The sequence below is a fragment of the Lepisosteus platostomus genome, chromosome 10 (assembly GCF_059453375.1).
Source record: "Lepisosteus platostomus isolate fLepPlt1 chromosome 10, fLepPlt1.hap1, whole genome shotgun sequence".
In the NCBI taxonomy this organism is placed as follows: domain Eukaryota; kingdom Metazoa; phylum Chordata; class Actinopteri; order Semionotiformes; family Lepisosteidae; genus Lepisosteus; species Lepisosteus platostomus.
Genome location: NC_142620.1, coordinates 33,633,306 through 33,653,062, shown reverse-complemented (window position 1 = coordinate 33,653,062; position 19,757 = coordinate 33,633,306).

The following is a 19,757-nucleotide window of genomic DNA, read 5'->3' as shown; positions in this document are numbered from 1 at the left end:
ACCCTGCGGGCTCTGACGGCGAACACAGTCACTTTAACAGCTTTTTGCTCAGAGCGACTTTGGACATCATACTCCCAGGCTTTCTGCACGAATCTCTTAATATCAGTCATTTTCATGGTCTGTGCAGCTGTATGCATTAAGATCATCTTTCTGACTGACGGGTGCAGATTCGCAATGAATAAACCGTTGAAATGTGTGTTCTCTTCGCAACCCTCATCATTTCGCCCTGCAAAATAAGTTCGTCTAAGTCTCTCGTAATATTCGCGAGGGGACTTTGCTCTCTCGTGCTTAATGTTAAGGGCGGCGGCTATCGCGGCAGTCGGGTCAATAAACGCACTGTATTCTTCGATAAGTGCTTGACACAGCTGTTCAAAGTCATTACAGACTTCTTTCATCTGCCTAGCCATCCACTCATGTACAGCTCTGCTGGTAGTTTTCCTGACCAGAAACACTTTCTCCTGTTCTGTGGCGTTTGGCAGGTTTTGCAGGGTATACCTGAGGTCTTGAATATAAGTCTCGATATTATTCTCTTACACTGAGGGGTCAAATCTCTCTATGTCCTTCGCTAGCTCTCTCAGAGAATGGAGATTTATTTTCCTAGCTTCTCCGCTGACGGAGATATGACGGAGATCGTGGTCAGACTTGTCGCTGCTAGAGAGAGTGCTTAATAGCGACTCGAATTCAGACCTTTTAGCAACCATCGTTAAACTTAAAGAGTATTACTTTTAAGTATGAAATCACAGTTTTACCACAGAAAACCACAAGATCAAGTATGCAATCAACCCGGTAGATCGCAAAAGATCACAAAACAATCAAGCACTGCTTAAAGAGCAAGGGGAACTTTTTTCCTTTCGGCTTTCAGCACACTGTATTGTCGTGTATGAAACCCGCAGCGTTTTATATTGAATTATTCCGCTTGGTTGACTCATTTCAGTCTTACCAGCCCATGTCAGGGACACCAATAAAAAATGTAGTGTGCTCCTTCGAAGGCACCAGTTCTGTAGGGTTTGGGCCTTTACTGGGACAATTATTAATTGTAGCAGTAAATCACAAAATTGATTCTTTTGATGGCTTTAGAATCCAACCATGAGATATAACTCAAACAACGCACACACACACGGGTACTAATACACGAGGATACATTTATTAATACATAGAATATGCATGTAAACCTAACAGATCTTATCGAGAGGGTTATCAGAATAAAAAAGGTATATATTCAGTCAGTTACGAAGTGTTACACATCAAGAGGACATACGTTTAGTATATCATTCATTTAGACCGTTTCGTAATTGAACTAGGTTACAACTTCTACATTAGATACTCAAAACAAGTACATAACTCTTAGGAATTAAATTGATATCAACTGGTTGGGATAACAATTGAATTCTCGAGCTGTAATGCATTGAAGTTGAATACTCATCCAATCTCTGGGGATTCAGATCTCCTGCGGGCTCAAAGAAGCAGTTGCAGGCTTGTTGCTGTCCAATCCACGCTGTCTGGCTAGGTGCCAGGCTGTGCTGTGCGGCTTGCGACGGTGCGCTGCTGATGCTCACTGACCGGCTAGTTAGTGTTGGCTTTAACTAGCACAGTTTGTGCACAGGAGAAAAGATGACTGTGGGTCCCAGCAAGTCAGGAAGAGGACCGGTTCATTCCTGATGAAGAGCTAGTTCTGAATAGTGATTCAGCTGTCCACAGTTCTGACCTGTTCACGAGGCCTGCTGCTGGTGCAAACCTCGGGTGGATCCTCTGGTTACTCTCTGGCAACCTCCGCTCTCGACTCTTAGAACAAAGGAAAGTTCTGGCACTCGGACACACTGGCCGTTCCGTGGTTGTCCGGGCTGAGTCTCAGGATGGTCAGGAGGCCCGCTGCGAGAATGTCCTGCCCTTGGGAGCCTTCTGCTCCTGGGCTGTCCTGCCCTGGAATTCTCCTTTGAATTCCCTTTATAAAAGTCCACAGAATTCTCTCAGGCCCTCTGTGTTGCCTGTTTTTACCTGGAGGAACTTCAGCTCGTTGATTGGCTGAAAGTTCCATGGGCATCAGAGTCCCACGTGGGTTACTCGGCCCTACCAGTCCCTGATTGGTTGATCAAGGTGAGATATGAGTCACTTACTCCTGACACTTAGGAAGGCAGTCCAGATGTCCATCTGGCACTCCCTAGACAGATAGGCGCCAATGGATGACCATTGATCATGATAGCCAGGCTTAGCTAAGTGCATCCCCCTTTGGGAGCTGTCCCTTATCAAAAGAAAACATCTTTAAATCAGCCTGCATGAATAGTTTCTCTGTGGCTGCACCACAGAGATGAACAGAGAGATGGGGCCTCATTTGGGAAAGCTCAGAACACTTAATTCTTTCTTATTAATAAGCCTCGCCGCTACAATAATCTATTGATAGGCTTCATCACTCTCTCCTTCCCACTGATAGCTGATGTGTGGTGAGCACACTGTTTGATAATACAGGGTGTAAAATAAGTCAATAGTTCAGTGAAAATGATTATTCTGTAAACAGTGCATTTTTTTAATTTTGTATAAATTTGTGTAATTTAAATAAATATTTTATGTGCAGTGTGAATAATATTCTCAGTTTGAAATCTGAACTTTTAATATGTCAAATTTTCTAACTTTTTGATACAGATCTATTTAAGGACCATAGTGTATATTTATATCACAAAGATTACAAATTACTTTAGCTTTCTTAGCTTCATACTGTAGTTAGACTATAATATGGCACAAGAGTATATGTAGTTTAAACACCTCGATGGTCTTTTCATATTTTAAGGTATAAAGATTGATATGGTATTCCTGTTTGTACATAAATGTGTGTGTTAAGTGCCCAGTTACTGCTTCATAAAATATAAAGACATACAGTAGACGTGCATTATGTTTTCTTGCAATTTGTTTTTTCCTATTAGCTCTCAGTGTGATTTATTCATTTGTAATTTCTGTACAATATAGGGCAGAGTGTGCAAGATTGGTGCAAGCCTTTCTCTTTTTAAACACAACAGTGAACTATTTAAAATGCATATATTTCTGTCAAATAAAAGGAGCTTAAAATACAAGGATAAAACTGATATTATGGGAATCAAATACTGTTCCAAGGATATTTATAAATACTGAACAACTATGAAGAAAATTTGTATCCCAGAAGGGAATCGTTGTCCTGATTACACATATTCCTTTGGTCTTGCATACAGATCATAATGGTTGCAATTGTGCAGAAATAACTCAGCTTCAGAAATTTGAGTTGAAAGTGTAACAGAAGGTTGGTTCCTTAAAGATCAATGGGTATTCCTACTGCAATATCTCTATATAAATATAAACAATGCATTGAAACTAGGCCATGCAAATCACAAGTATAATTTACAATGAGCTGTTTCTGACAATTTAAAAATTAAAAATAAAACATCAATGTATGTTTTTAGTACAGTATTTCATTCCTAATTTTGGCTATCTTTCTATTATTCATATTCATTTTAATGATTGTATTTCAAAGCAAATTTTCATTTTATGCCTTGTACTTGTTTCTACACTAATGCAATGTATGATATATCTTTAAATTAATGTAGTACATATCAGGGAATCATATTATTTTTAACTGTGAATATAATTCAGATTACTAAGCAATGATTAATAATAACCATTGTGCTTGTGCTAGTGTTTATTACAATTTATTATATTGTTATGGCTGCAGTTGTAGGTGATGAGAAAGTATCTCTAATAATATAGATAAAGTGTGTAACATCTGGCAGTGTAAACATTATCAGATTCAAAGCAAAGGGGATGTTTGCTTAGATATAGGGGTCCAGATTCAGTGATCAGAGCAACTAAGGCTTACCTTAGTTAATTAGACAGGACAGAGGATGAGGAGGCAAGACAGGAGGAAAGAACAGTCCTGCTTAGTGGGTGCATTTTAGAAAAGGGAGATAGGTTCCCATTTATTGTGGCATCTGGGCTTGCAGAGAGAGATTTAACAATATTGGGCCTCTGGAATGCCTTGTCTGTAAACATATACTCTAAATAGAGAAACTTGTGTGTTATATGTTTATGCTGTATGTAGTCTCTGTTACTGTCATCGTTAATAAATCTTTGTTTAACCAATTAATACTTTAGTGTGCCTAAATTATTGTTCTTTTTACCAAATCAGTGCCAGAAATCCTTACAAGTTGGAGACTATGATATTTTTTGTATTTATCAATTTATCTGTCATTTCCTAGTCTTCACAATTTTTCTGACCCCTCTTTTGTAACAATATCAATTTAGTGAATTTAAATTAATATAATCTAAATGTATTTCAGGTGGGTAGCTGCGTCAGCATGCATAGGCTGCAAAGGAACAAGTATTAGGTTTATTCCATGCTGAAAAAAAGAAGAAAGAGAACACAACGTTTCGGCCTTGGAGCCTTCTGCAGGTGAAGAAGGCTTCACCTTCACACCTGAAGAAGGCTCCACAGCTGAAACGTTGTGTTCTCTTTCTTCTTTTTTTCAGCATGGAATAAACCTATTACTTGGTCCTTTGTAATCTAAATGTATATTACATTTGTTGCAAGCTCTATAAAAGATGTGCTTATTATAATTGAACTACTTGTGGCAGGATAGTTCAGAGGTTAGTGTCAATTTTAGAACAGGACAATGAATTTGAATCTTTTTGAGCAACTAACTTAAGTACAGCTCTATAGCTCTACAGCTTGATGTTGACCCGTACAAAGTATCTGTATATTTTAGACACAGCTAAATATAGAAATCGTAACTATAGCCCAGTTTCAAAATTATTTTTACAATTTTATTTACTAAATATAGGGATTTCTGTATATGGAGTTTACCACAATTGAGCAGCCCAGAATCCCTGCGCATAATCAAGTGTTAAGTGAATTTAAATTATAGTGTTAACTACTCTAATAGGTAGATAAAGAATTTGTTAAGACCAAAAAGCTAAGTTTTATTCACATTATAGCAAAGAAGTAGGTTTAGGCATTATTAATCATTACCGTTAAAAATATGGAAACAAAGATATAATTAGGGTAGAAGTGTGATTTTACAGCTCTTCAGCTTATTCAAATGGATAATGTCCTAATCTTTTTTCAGCCTTTGGTGATTGCTAGAAACAGAACAGTGTCTTAAAATGCTTCATTACAGTCACCTACTAAAAGGTTAACATGCATGTATTAGAAAATTGATAGCAACATATTTGTGATACATTTTATTGATATTCTTCTATGATATAAACTCCATATATACTGTACAGTATCTGGAAATATGCATAGATCAATTACCATCAAAAGGAGAATTTAAATATTTCTTGGAGGACGAATACACTAAGGTAAGATGTTGTCTTTTTTTTTCTTGTCTCAGGTCTACATCAAGTTTTATTTTCTTGTGTTGTGCTCAAAAATAAAATCTGTGTTGTACAGTCCTTATTGTTTCTTCAGCATTCAGTCTCACCTTTGAATTATATACAAGTTAAAGATACAATATGATCATTAGATTTATAAATAAGCATTTCTGTCAGAGAATAAGTATTAGATATAAAGATTTTCAATATAAGTTACTTTCCTTCTTTATTCATATTTAAATGTTATTTAAAATAAAAGTTAAATAATAAGATTTTTTTATGGATATGGTACCTTATGAAAACGAGCATACACTGGTACGGTAGACAGGCTAAAAGCAGTGGTGTCCAGGTAAGACTTCACTGAATTACAGATGCAGTCATTCAAAACAAGCGGGGTATGCTGCGGTATATCACAGTGGGCGTGTCATTTCGCATCATGCTGGATATTAATATATGCAAATTAGATTATGTTAATAGTATCCGGAATCACCTTGTAAAACCGCCAGGAGAAGCTAATAAAGCTTAACCTCTCATGTACAGCATTTGAGATTTTAAATTTAAACTATGTACTACAGCATGTTAATCATCATTCATTAAAAAGTTGGTATATTTTATGAAAGCAAGATTGCTCAGTTGGGCAAAAGTACACAACCTACCTTTATCATAAATATTTTAATTATGCAGAACTATTTTATGCATCAAAGTCTTTACCGAAGATATTCCTAATAGTATTAATAATGAATGACCTTGGACAAGCTATAAACTCAAAGTATTACCCTGGTCCACATTCTTTGTAAACGAAAATACTTTATTTTTTCATTGACAAAAAGTAACACCACAGCATTTCGTTGATCTGATCATGCATTAGTTTCCAGTCATACAAAGTAAGTCACAGCCACAAGTAACTAACTAACACAGACAGGACATTAGCTAGCCAATATGATAAAGGAATAAATGACTTGTTTTTTGTTTATTTCTTTAGCACATTTATTTGAACATTTCCATCAATCAAACAAGCACTGAAAACTGTCCAATCCCTAGTTCGTCAGGCATTTTCTTTTTCGCTGCGGGAGCACTCCTACTGGTCCTGGTCTCAGTGCCTTCTAGGATATAACACCAGCGATTTGTTGTTAAAATTAGGTTTCCTATAACGACGCAATGAACTCTTGCTTGCTTTTAACTGAGCGTTTCATAATTTCTTAGAATGAAAATGATTTAAACTATGCGACACTTATCATTCAATGAGAGCTCAAAATATCACAAGTGTAGCGGCAATGCTTGTTAATAAGACAGAATTAAGTGTTGCTGTGCTTTCCCAAATGAGGCCCCATCTCTCTCTTCATCTCTGTGGTGCAGCCACAGAGAAGCTATTCATGCAGGCTGATTTAAAGATGTTTTCTTTTGATAAGGGACAGCTCCCAAATGGGGATGCACTTTGCTAAGCCTGGCTATCATGATCAATGGTCATCCATTGGCGCCTATCTGTCTAGGGAGTGCCAGATGGACATCTGGACTGCATTCCTAAGTGTCAGGAGTAAGTGACTCATATCTCACCTTGATCAACCAATCAGGGACTGGTAGCGCCGAGATACCCATGTGGAACTCTGATGCCCATGAAACTTTCAGCCAATGAACGAGCTGAAGTTCCTCCAGGTAAAAACAGGCAACACAGAGAGCCTGTAGAGGAGAAATTCCAGTAGGAGAATTCTAAGGAGAATTCCAGGTGTGCAAGACTATTCTAAAGAATTCCAGGGCAGAACGGCCCAGGAGCAGAAAGGCTCCCAAGGGCAGGACATTCTCGCAGCGCGCCTCCTGACCATCCTGAGACTCAGCCCGGACAACCATGTAACGGCCAGTGTGTCCGAGTGCCAGAACTTTCCTTTGTTCTAAGAGTCGAGAGCGGAGGTTGCCAGAGAGTAACCAAAAGATCCACCTGAGGTTAGCATCAGCAGCAAGCCTCGTGAACAGGTCAGAACTGTGGACAGCTGAATCACTATTCAGAACTAGCGCTTCATCAGGAACGAACCGGTCCTCTTCCTGACCTTCTGGGACCCACAGTCATCTTTTCTCCTGTGCACAAACTTCACTAGTTTCAGCCAAAACTAACTAGCTGGTCTTCAGAGAACATCAGCAGCGCACCGTCGCAAGCCGCAACAGCACAGCTTGGCACCGAGCCAGAGAGTGTGGATTGGACAGCAACAGCCTGCAACTGTTTCTTTGGGCCCGCAGGAGATCTGAATCCCCAGAGATTGGATGAGTATTCAACTTCACTGCATTACTGCTCGAGAATTCAACTGTTATCCCAACCAGTTGATATCAATTTAATTCCTAAGAGTTATGTACTTGTTTTGAGTATCTAATGTAGAAGTTGTAACCTAGTTCAATTACGAAACGGTCTAAATGAATGATATACTAAACGTATGTCCTCTTGATGTGTAACACTTCGTAACTGACTGAATATATACCTTTTTTATTCTGATAACCCTCTCGATAAGATCTGTTAGGTTTACATGCATATTCTATGTATTAATAAATGTATCCTCGTGTATTAGTACCCGTGTGTGTGTGCGTTGTTTGAGTTATATCTCATGGTTGGATTCTAAAGCCATCAAAAGAATCATTTTGTGACTTACGGCTACAATTAATAATTGTCTCCGTAAATGCACAAACCCTGCAGAACTGGTGCCTTGTGAGAGCACAAGGATCCTCAAGAGCGCAACAAAGACAGCAGAAAAAGATATCAGATACATGAGAATCCAAGCTTTTTTATTGACGCTAAGAAGTAGTCTTTAAAATTTCTTTATCACACATTGAAGTCAAAATTCTGGGGAGTGCATATATTAGAGAATATAGTACAGCTTCGAATGTGTGTCAGCCAATCAGATTTCAGGACCGGAATTATTCGTTTTATAATAGGAAATATAGTATGGAATCACGTATCTAAAGAAATTAATAGTGATATTAATTTAAGGATCTAGATATCTAAAAATATATATTTATATAGCAGGTAGTATTTTTGTATTCCACTTTATTGTTAACACAGAAAAACAGATTCACAATGCGAAGATATCACTAATAATATTAATAATGAATATCCTTCGACAAGCTGTAAACTATTACCCTGGTCCACATTCTTTGTAATCGTCTTTGTAAACGAAAATACTTTATTTTTTCATTGGCAAAAAGTAACACCACAGCATTTAGTTGATCCGCATGGACAGAACTACAGAGTCCGTTAAAACCAAGGGTTGGGGATAATGCATTTTTATTAACAACACGATACAATGTTGTATCGCGTACAAGATGTATGTACAAGATACAATGTATCTACCATCTTGAAACACTGCTCACCTGCTCTGGAATTTGTAATGATCAAGTGCCTCCCCTTCTATCTGCCGAGGGAATTTACAACTGTTATTATCACCACCGTCTACATCCCCCCTGACGCTAATGGCAAAGAAGTGCTAGAGGTACTGCACACTGCAATAAACAAACAGGAATCTGCACATCCCGACATTACTCTGTTTCTCCTCTCGGCATACAGACAGCTGTACAGGCGAGTAAAACCAGTGGTCAGAACAATGAAAGTGTGGCCTGAAGGAGCTGAATCAGTCCTGCAGGACTGTTTTGAATGCACTGACTGGAGTGTGTTTAAAGAGGCTGCCACACAAGGATCATACACATACATCGACATACAGGAATATGCATCGTCAGTCACTAGCTACATCAGGAAATGTGCTGAGGATGTCACACTCACAAAAGAAATAAGAACTTTTCCTAACCAGAAACCATGGATGAACAGTGAGGTTTGCATCATAATCAAAGCAAGGGATGCAGCATTCAAATCGGGCAATAAGGGCAATAAGGTCTGCCAGGATCAATCTAAACAATGTTACATGCAAAAAACACACTCAAACAGGAATTAGAGGAACACTTCACCACTAATGACCCAAGGCGCATGTGGCAAGGTATACAGGCCCTCACAGACTACAAGGGGAAGAACATCTGTGCACCTGCCCATGATGCCTCCCTGCCTAACGAGCTCAACACCTTCTATGCTTGGTTTGAAGCCAACAACACAGAACCAGTCATCAGAACTGCACCCTCCGCAGCTGACCAGCTGCTCTCACTGTCTGCAGATGAGGTGAGGAGATCTCTGCAAAAAGTGAACACACACAAGGCTGCAGGACCTGATGGCATACCCAGTCACGTTCAGAGTTAGTTAGCACACTAACTCTGAACACTGGGGTCCCCCAGGGGTGTGTGCTTAGTCCATTACTCTACTCCCTCTACACCCATGACTGTAAGGCCAAACACAACACCAACCCCATCATCAAGTTTGCCAATGACACCACAGTTGTAGGTCTGTTCACAGACAATGAGAGGGCCTACAGGGAGGAGGTCAATCTCCTGACAACGTGGTGTGAAGACAACAACCTCACCCACAACCTCAGCAAAACCAAGGAGTTGATTGTTGATTTCAGGAAACTGCAAAACTGAAATGCCCCTATCCACATCAATGGGACTGAAGTGGAAAGGGTCAGTAACTTTAAATTCCTTGGCGTCCATATCACCGAGGACCTCACATGGTCTCTCAATGCCACCTGTCTGATCAAGAAAGCGCAACAGCACCTGTACTTCCTAAGACGGTTGAAGAAGGCTAAGATATGTCCCCAGATCCTCACTAACTTTTACAGATGCACTACAGAAAGCACACTGACAGGTTGCATCACAGTGTGGTATGGCAACTGCAGTATTGCTGACCGCAAAGCCCTACAGTGGGTGGTGAAAACTGCCCAGTCCATCACTGGGGCTGCCCTCCCATCTATACAGGACATTTATGACAGACGGTGCTTGAGGAAAGCTCTAAGCATCATCAAAGACCCCACACATCCCAGCTACAGACTGTATGACCCTCTACCATCTGGAAAACAGTACCGGAGCATTCGGGCCCGGACTACCTGACTCAGAGACAGTTTTTACCTCCACACTATCAAACTATTAAACTCCCAGCCTCTCTCACTCTCACCTCAGCTCTCACCTATGATCTGAACCTCACAGTGCCTTCTTTCTTACCAAAAACTCACACATTGAAATCTACCTCTACCTTACATGTCAAAAAGCTCACTCCCCATAATTTCTATCCTTTCATTCTTTTGATGGATGTTTTTGCACATCTGATGTTGTTTTTGAACATTACCTGTTACCTTTTTGTTGTTTTGCACATTGCCTGTTGTTGTTTTTGCACACTGCCTGTTGTTGTTTTTGCACACTGCCTGTTGTCTCTGTCTTTCTTTTATTATATAATTGTATTGTTGTTGTTTTTTTTTGTACTACATATCGTCTGAGAGCTAGCTAAATAAGCCAGACCTCAGGGAAACAGGTACAAATTCACACTTAACAACAACACATTAACACCTAACAAAGGGAGCAGGGCCGAATTAGGCCAGTACCCACTATTGTTAAACATACAGAAAAGAATATTAAAGTATTGGCTTTAATATTAGCCATACTGAACATTTCCCCCTTTCCATTCAACGGGTGTCTGAGTTGCTGTGTCCTATCTTCTGACAGTCACTGTTGTGAATGTCTGTAGAGTGTATCTTATTTTTAGTACTATATTCAACAACAGATGACAATTCCCTTAATCCTCCCTTAGTCTTCTTGAAATTGTCGGATTATGAGTGAATAAAAGCATCTTATTAAAAACATGTTTGCATTTGTTTGGGAGCTATATTATGTATTTTTCATATGTAAGATATAATGATGTGTTCCCGCTTACACATCACATGACTTTAAAAGCTAGAAAAACAGGTTTCGATTCACATTATCTGGCGAGGCTTGTTTTGTCAAAGGACAGCACAAAAAAAAACAGACAATATACAGTGGGGGGAGGGCAAGCGAGAGAGAGAGTTTTTTACCCTCTGTCAAAAAAAACCAAATCACCCGGGGCAGAGACTCTGGGGGGATCATTGTGTGGTCAGTCAATCCAAACAAGTTCAGTAGTAAAGAGAGAAAAGTCAACAATTGATTTAAGGACGATCTGTCAAAGTGCAATGAAATACAATACCGTTGTTGTTGCTGTTATTGTTGTTTTTATCCTGTAAAGCGTTTTCAGAAGCCACCTTTAAAGGTGATATATAAAAGCGCTGATTCTTATGGAATGTGTTCTGCCGGGGAACAAGTGTAACCTTGTTCATGCACAAACAATGGCATGTTACATTATTAATTTGGGTTTCTCCTCTTGCCAGAAAGCTCTTAATTGCATTTTGAGTGCGGTTTTTTACTTTTTTTAAATTGCAACCCGTAAATAAAGCTGATACTGTTTAGACTTATATTAGGATTTAGACTTATATTAGGATTATATACTTTGTGAAAAGTGATAGTCTTTTAACCTTTTCTGTGAATTCGCTTGTTATCTAACAAATGCATACTTTTAGAATTTGATTAACAGGGAATATAATATGTAATTGCGTATCTAAACAAATTAATAACGATATAATTATATTCATGTACTGTCTGGCGGAATAAACTGAAGAGGTTAGTTAATGCGACACGGAATTACTTTCCACCCCCTCTACATTCTCAGAGTAGAACAGACTAACCTTCTAATGAAAGACGGTCCACCCCCCACGGACAGGAAAAGTGCCCACAGGCACTTAAACTTAATATGGTCAGTAGCAGTAAACAGTAACATGGTCAGAGGGAGCACGTACAAACGTTTCCGAAATAACCACATTTAAGACTTTGATGCTTAAAATGTTTAGGGAGAAAGTGGAATACTGGTGTGTATTTTTTCTTTGAACTACCAATACTAGCCATATACAGTCTGTAATGTAGGGATTTCTATATGTCTTTATTTAGTGGTTACATTAGTGACAAAGGCTAAACTTTTAGCTTCAGTAACGCGTACATATCTCCCCTTTTTATAAAACGACATGGTTGAAAACTGTTCCAGAGCCACTGTTGTTTCATCAGTGAAAAGTACATCCTGAAATGCCTCTCCCTGTTCAATCCACTGGAAAAAAGAAAAGGAGCATAAAGCGTCTGATGGTCATAAATGATATTCATTTAGGAACAGCATCAGAGATATGTTTTTAACTGCATTGCATCGGAGAGAATACCATAGTGTGTTTTTTTTTTTTACTCCCTGGCGGAAACTGGCTTCCATAAGAATCAGTATGGCTCAGAGATTAAATATAGCTTCACTCGCACCAAACAAATGTATATTTCTAAATATCACAACATGATCGAATTTAAGTCATTTTAATAACAATGAATAGTCACCTAGGCATTACAATATAAACATTTATATTGATTTAAATCGCATTTTGATTTAAATCGCAAAAGCGGGTTTAAATATATATGTTTTTTGATTCACAATCAGACAAATGCAACATAAATTGATATCTTTGTCTTCTAAGTATCTTAATAAACTTTCAGCATAGCTTTCTCCCCGTTTAGATTTATTTTTCTTGGAATCTTGGGATCAAAAGTGGAAAGATTAGATTGTAATTGTTTTTATTTTTTAAATACATTTTAGAAAAGTGTCATCTATACTAAAAAGCTATTCACCACCTGCTATAAAGATACATATTGTGATACTTTCGGGTTCCGATAGGACAGACACAAGAACTCAGACTTGTGTAGTTAAAGCAAGTTAAAGCCTTGATTTTATATATCACCTTTAAAAGAGGCATCTCAAAGCAAAGTAAATACCCAACACTGATTGTAACCATCTGTCATGCTAATAAAGCACCTTGAATTGAATTGAGAGAGAGAGATTTAAACCGCGACACTTATCATTCAACCAAAGCTCGAAATATCACAAGGATCACAGCAAAGAGCACAGCAAAGACTGTATTAAAAGTATAATAGTGACAAACTAGTATACTTTAGATCTTTTTTTCTGAACCGGGGAAAATCTGATCATGTTTCTCTATAACAATAATAAAAAACTTTATTTTACATATCACCTTTATGTGATATCACCTTAAGGACAGCACATACAAGGGTTAATTGCACAACGGACCACGCAAAGAAATAGTCTTCTTAAGGTGTGAGGGCAGGAGTGGATCGCAGAAGGCATAATCAGCAAATTAGGAAAACAAAGAACAGGACAGGCGAGACGTTTATCCAGAGAGCGAGTGATCAGAAAAAGGAACAGCTGTTACGCCCAGCTTTTACGCTCTCTCTCTGCTGAATGAATAAAAGCATTTTATTAAAAACGCGTTTGCGTTTGTCTGGGTATTTACTTTGTAATCTGTGGTTTACATCTACTGTATTGCTTTGAGATGCCACTTTTAAAGGTGATATGTGAAATAAAGTTTTTTTTATTATTGTTATAGAGAAACATGATCAGATTTTCCCTGTTTCAGAAAAAAGACGATTAAAATCTGTAATCTTTCCACTTGTATGTCATCGGAAAATACAAGAAGTTTCTGCTTTGTGTAAGGATGGTATCAAAAAGTAATCTAAGTGGTGAGAAAGCTGTGCTCCTCAAAGCGCTTTACAGGACAAAAACAATAAGAACAATAGTGTTAGGCTGGGCAAACGATTTTTTTATAGAAATACAAAATGAGATATAATGATGTGTTCCGGCTTAGACATTAACGGGTACAACCCCCCTCTCTGTGGGAGTGCTGGCTGTGACTAATTAAACCGGTTTAACAGGTATTTTCAAAGTAGAAGGGGGCGAGATTTCCAGCAAAAGACACCTCCCCCCTCCAAAACCAAGGAGTACAGTACTTACTAGTTAAGAAAGCTAGGCTCCTCAATGAAATCGCTTTAACATGCTAATGCATTGGTGTAACAGTCCGGGCGTGGCAAGCCTCTAATGTCAACTCGACTCGATTGGAAGACAATGAACATATTCTAGCCCTAAATGAATTAATAGCAAACATGGTTTACATAAAAGACATTTTTCCAAGAAAGTTTATAATAATATGATCGATAGCTGAAATCTGAGCCTAAATAAAAAGAAAAAGCATTTTCAGAGAGCAATTACGCTGTGTTTATGTAGAATAAGTGATTAGGTTTATAAGCAATCTAATTACTTATTCGTTTAAAACACTATATAAAATAAAGTTTATTATTAATTTGCTGGACAGAGCGGTGAACATTATTATGCATAAGACAAAGATAACGATCCTGATCAGTTTAGAAATCTGTGTACGCTGTAAGGTTTTTACTTCTTAAACTTCTAAAATACACGTTTCGAATAGATAAATGCCTGATGAACTAGGGATTGGACAGTTTCCAAGTGCTTGTACAATCGATGGAAATGTTCAAATAAATGTGCAAAAGAAAAAAACAAAATAATCATTTATTTCTTTATCATATTGGCTAGCTAATGTCCTCTCTTTGCTAGTTAGTGGCTGTGTTTCTGTGTTGGGTAGCAACGGGTGACTGTTCTCAGGCGGAAGATGTAAACAGCTTAATTTTCGTGACAAAATTTTTTTTTAAATTAAAATTCATTCTATACAGCAATCGCATATTTGGGTACCGTTTCATAAAACTTTCATGCTTAAAATGTTTAGGGAGAAATGGAAGACTGGTGTGTATTTTTTCTTTAAACTACCAAGACCAGCCATACACAGTACAGTTTACGTACATACAGTAATGTTCATGTTCCTAAATTAATGTCGTTTATGACCTTCAGATGCGTTATGCTCCTCTTCTTTTTATGCTCAGCTACTAAAATTTCCCTTTAGTGGTAAAATTCCATATAAATATTCAAAACTAAGCGGATTAAAATGTGCACAGTAAAGACATTAAATGATTAAATCTTTTCACTACCAACCAATACACCACGAGTGCCCCTGTTGGTCGTTTTGGCCAGCCAATCACTTACTTGGCTTGTGGGTAGGTTACCGTACCGTGGGTTTGTACCGCGCATTTTGAATGGCTGCATCTGTACCTGTATATGAGTATAATGACAATAAACTTGAACTTGAACTTGAATCGCGTATCTAAACAAATTAATAACGATATAATTATATTCATGTACTGTCTGGTGGAATAAACTGAAGAGTTAGTTAATGCGACACGGAATTATTAAGAATTATCACTTCTTTTTACACTTGAGAACAAATGAGAACATTCCACTCAGTGGGTGATGCATAGTTATCTCAATCACCTGCTAATTCATTTTACACCATGGGAAGACAGGAGAATGTGATTGTGCTGTATCTTTACGGAATGTGTGTTTCAATCAATACAGTAATTGATTAAAATCGCAAACTCATGTTTAATTAAATGCCTTTTTTGATTCACAATCTGAAAAAGAAAACCGGGGTAAAGTCAGCTTGAAGTTCAAAGACGATTTTGGCACACCTGTAGCATTTTCACGAAACCTCCTAGAGTTGTGAGAACACTTGCTTTGTGTATAAAGTACATTGTGAATGTTTTCACAGCCTTCACTTTGTTGTTTTTATGCCATTTTTTTTACCTCGCATGAATATTCTTATGTCCATATCTTCACAAGGGAATCAGTGCGAATTTTAATACTAATTAAATGACCGCGGACACTTTCCACCACCTCTACATTCTCAGAGTAGAATAGACTAACCTTCTAATGAAAGACAGTCCGCCCTCCCCCCCACAGTCAGGAAAAGTGCCTGCAGGCACTTAAACTTAATATGGTCAGTAACAGTAACATGGTCAGAAGGAGCAAGTAAAAACGTTCCTGAAATAACCACATGTAAGACTTTGATGCTTAAAATGTTTAGGGAGAAAGTGGAATACTGGAATGTATTTTTTCTTTAAAATACCAATACTAGCCATATAAAATTTATAACATAGGGATTTCTATGTTTATTTTTTTATTTAATGGTTACATTAGTGACCAAGGCTAAACTTTTAGCTTCAGTAATGCATATGCCGTATGGCATACATGTTTGTTTTGGGTTTTGCTTGTTCGCATACAGATGCAGCCATTCAAAACAAGCGGGCAATACCGCATTATTTTGCGGTGCGCTTGACGCTGTTTACCGCAAGTTATTGTATTAATACCTTAAATTCTCGAATAGTGCCGCATGATACCACGTGGAACCGCAAGTAAAATAATAGTATCCGGAATTTCCGCACGGTGGAGCTAATAAAGCTCAACCTCTCACGTTTGAGCTGTCGCCATCAAAGTCTTTACTGAAGATATTACTAATAGTATTAATAATGAATGACCTTGGACAAGCTGTAAACTCAAAGCATTGCCCTGGTCCACATTCTTTTTTTCATTGACCATCTTTGTAAAAGTAACAAATATCACAAGCTTGGATTCCCATGGTCTGTATCTTATACACATATCTTTTTCTGTTGTCTTTGTTGATCTCTTGAGGATCCTTGTGATATTTTGAGCTCTCGTTGAATGATAAAAGTGTCGCAGTTTAAATCATTTTTGTTGTTAGAAATTATGAAATGCTCTGTTAAAAGCAAGTGAGTTTTTATATCTGTTATACTAAAAGAAAATGCCCGACGAACTAGGAATTGAACAGTTTGTCAGTGCTTGTAAAATGTACAATGGAAATGTTCAAATAAATGTGCTAAAGAAATAAACAAAAAAGTAAGTTATTCCTTTATCATATTGGTTAGCTAATGTCCCATCCTTGTTAGTTAGATCAACGAAATGCTGTGGTATTACTTTTTGTCGATGGAAAAATAAAGTATTTTCATTTAAAATGACGGTTACAAATAATGTGGACCAGCGTAATACTTTGAGTTTTACTGGTGGAGCTCATACAGTTGTGTCTGGATTTCCTGGTCAAATATTTGGCTAGTGTGTATTGTCTGTTTAGGGTTCTGTAGCATTCCACATGGCTGGGCAGCTTGATCCCCCCTCCTGCCTCTCTCTGTGTACAGTAGAGCCTCCTGTCCTGGCTGGTGGAGCTCATCCTGGCTGGACAGGAGGCTCTACTGTACACAGAGAGGGGCGGGAGGGGGGAACAAGCTGCCCAGCCGTGTGGTTGAAGCTGATACCCTGGATTCTATTCAGACACAGCTGTATAAGCTCCACCAGTCAATAAAAAATTATGCATTTGCATCTGCACACAGAGCAGTGTTTACTTGAACATGGAGATGCCATACTGAATAATTCCTGCACACAACCATTGCAGCGGAATTTGCATTGTTTGGCAGGGCTATGATTCATACAAGTGGTCGTGGATTTGGAGACAAAATGTATTTACATTGGGTTGCTGTAAGTGGAGCACTAATAAGCCCAAAGCTCTACTTATTATTTTACAAGAGAATGCACCTGACAAGCTGGACACTATGCTTCTCAAAGCGCTTTACAGGATAACAACAACAATAACAGCAACAATTTCTGGGAGGAAAAATATGGTCAATATTAATAATAATAATAAACTTTATTTTATATAGCGCTGTGATAGAGTGATTGTTATTTTTTTCTTTCTGAATGTGAAATACTCCAATACTTTCCCCTACCCTTCTGGTATGTTTGATGGAGTGTATTTGGTACGAATGAAGTGTGAATGATACTTACCCTTTTTGTTGATTCCCTAAAAGCACTGCACTCTCCATTTGGAGAATTGTATTGTATTGTTTTGTGTTGATCAAGATGGCCACTAGTCACCTCTCCTGTTTGTAGTATCACACAAATGATCTTAAAGGGAAAGGTTACTGGTGAGCCATCTATAAATAACCAATGTAAGGTTAGTTGTTTTGTTTAAGTGAATATATCACAGTTGCATGACTCTGTTAAAATTTATAAGTTATTTTGGGATGGTTAAATACTTTATTTTGATCAATCTGCCCATCTCTGTTAACAAAAATGTGAATGAGTCCCTTTAAGAGGATGGTCCTTAGAAGAGGAGGGGCTATAAAAGGGACTGGGAGAGCTCAGTATGGAGGAGGGTGCCTTGTGGAGAGTACTCCTGTGAAGGTTCCGTCCCCCCCCATTATCCCTATTTTGATGGCACTAAATCCAGTTTTGTTTGCATTTGAAGACTGCTTTGTGGGAGTTTCTTTTCTTCTGAGCCAAATCTGATCACTTGGCTGGTGACAAACGCCTTAAAAGGTAGCTCCTCAAAGCGCTTTACAGGATAACAACCGATGAAACAGTGGGTGGGGGTTGAAAATACCTGTGAAACCGGTTTGTTCACAAACAATGTACTGTAGACACAGAGACTCAGTAGCAATTAGCAATAGCAAAATAGCAATATTATTGACACGCAATTGACTTTTAAAAAAAAAAAACTTTTTTTTTGACAGCTGGTTTTTGTTGACAGCTTGACACAAGTTTATCAGTGAAAAGACCACGGGCATTCTTCCTCCCCCCTACATTCTCAGAGTAGAATAGAATTTATTATTAGCACAATTTATTACAGTGCTAAATTTAATATTATTGATTACTGATAGCTTATGCTTATACATAGCTTTCTTAACATGAGAAGTACTACCGTAAGTACTGTAAGTACTTACTGTACTTAAGTACTACTACTGTAAGCAAAAGAAAAGGGGTTTTGGAGGGGGGGGGGTGTCTTTCGCTGGAAGACTTGCCCCCTTCTACTTTGAAAATACCTGTGAAACCGGTTTAATTTGTCACAGCCAGCACTCCCGCAGAGAGTGATGAAAACCGCACAGCGCCAGGCGAATGCAAATTAATATGTTGGGCTTTTGGGCTCAGGTGGATTTGCGCCCTACAGTTCAACCTGCGATACCGCTGTGTACTGTACATACAGTGTGAACATGTGTTATTTTGAAATATAAAAAATGTCAATATACTGTAGTGTCCATAATATTTGCTATTTTGGTTTTTCAGAGAAGTGTTTCTGTTAAAAGAAAACTCATAGCGATTGCTGGATTTAAACACCCGACCTCACCCTTGTACAGAACTGTAAATTGGTCGCTTAAGCCATGATGCCACCGAGGCAAGTCGTTTGACACACAGTGAGACAGCAGTACAGATATAACAGTAATATGGTCGGAAGGTCAACCACATGTAAAACTTTGGTGCTTAAAATGTTTAGGGAGAAATTGAGTATTGGTGTGTATTTTTTCTTTAAAATACCAATAACAGCAACATACAGTTTACATAATATGTTTATGTTCCTAAGCTAATATCGTTTATGACCTTTATGACCTTTGTTATGCTCCTCTATGTTTTATGCTTAGCTACTAAAATTTCCCTTTAGTGGTAAAATTCCATATAAATATTCAATACTAAGGGGATTAAAATGTGCACAGTAAAGAGATTAAATGATTAAATCTTTTCACTAATGACCAATACACCACATTATCTTCCGTGTCGCATTAACATTGGAATGTTTTTTTTTTACAAGTGTCAAAAAAAGCGATACACAACCTGTCTCCTCTATAACTCTTCAGTTTACAAAGAAATTCCGCCAGAGCCTCACAACATTGTCCAATAATACTCTTCTCGGGTCTAATTTGTAGTTAACCAGGATTTG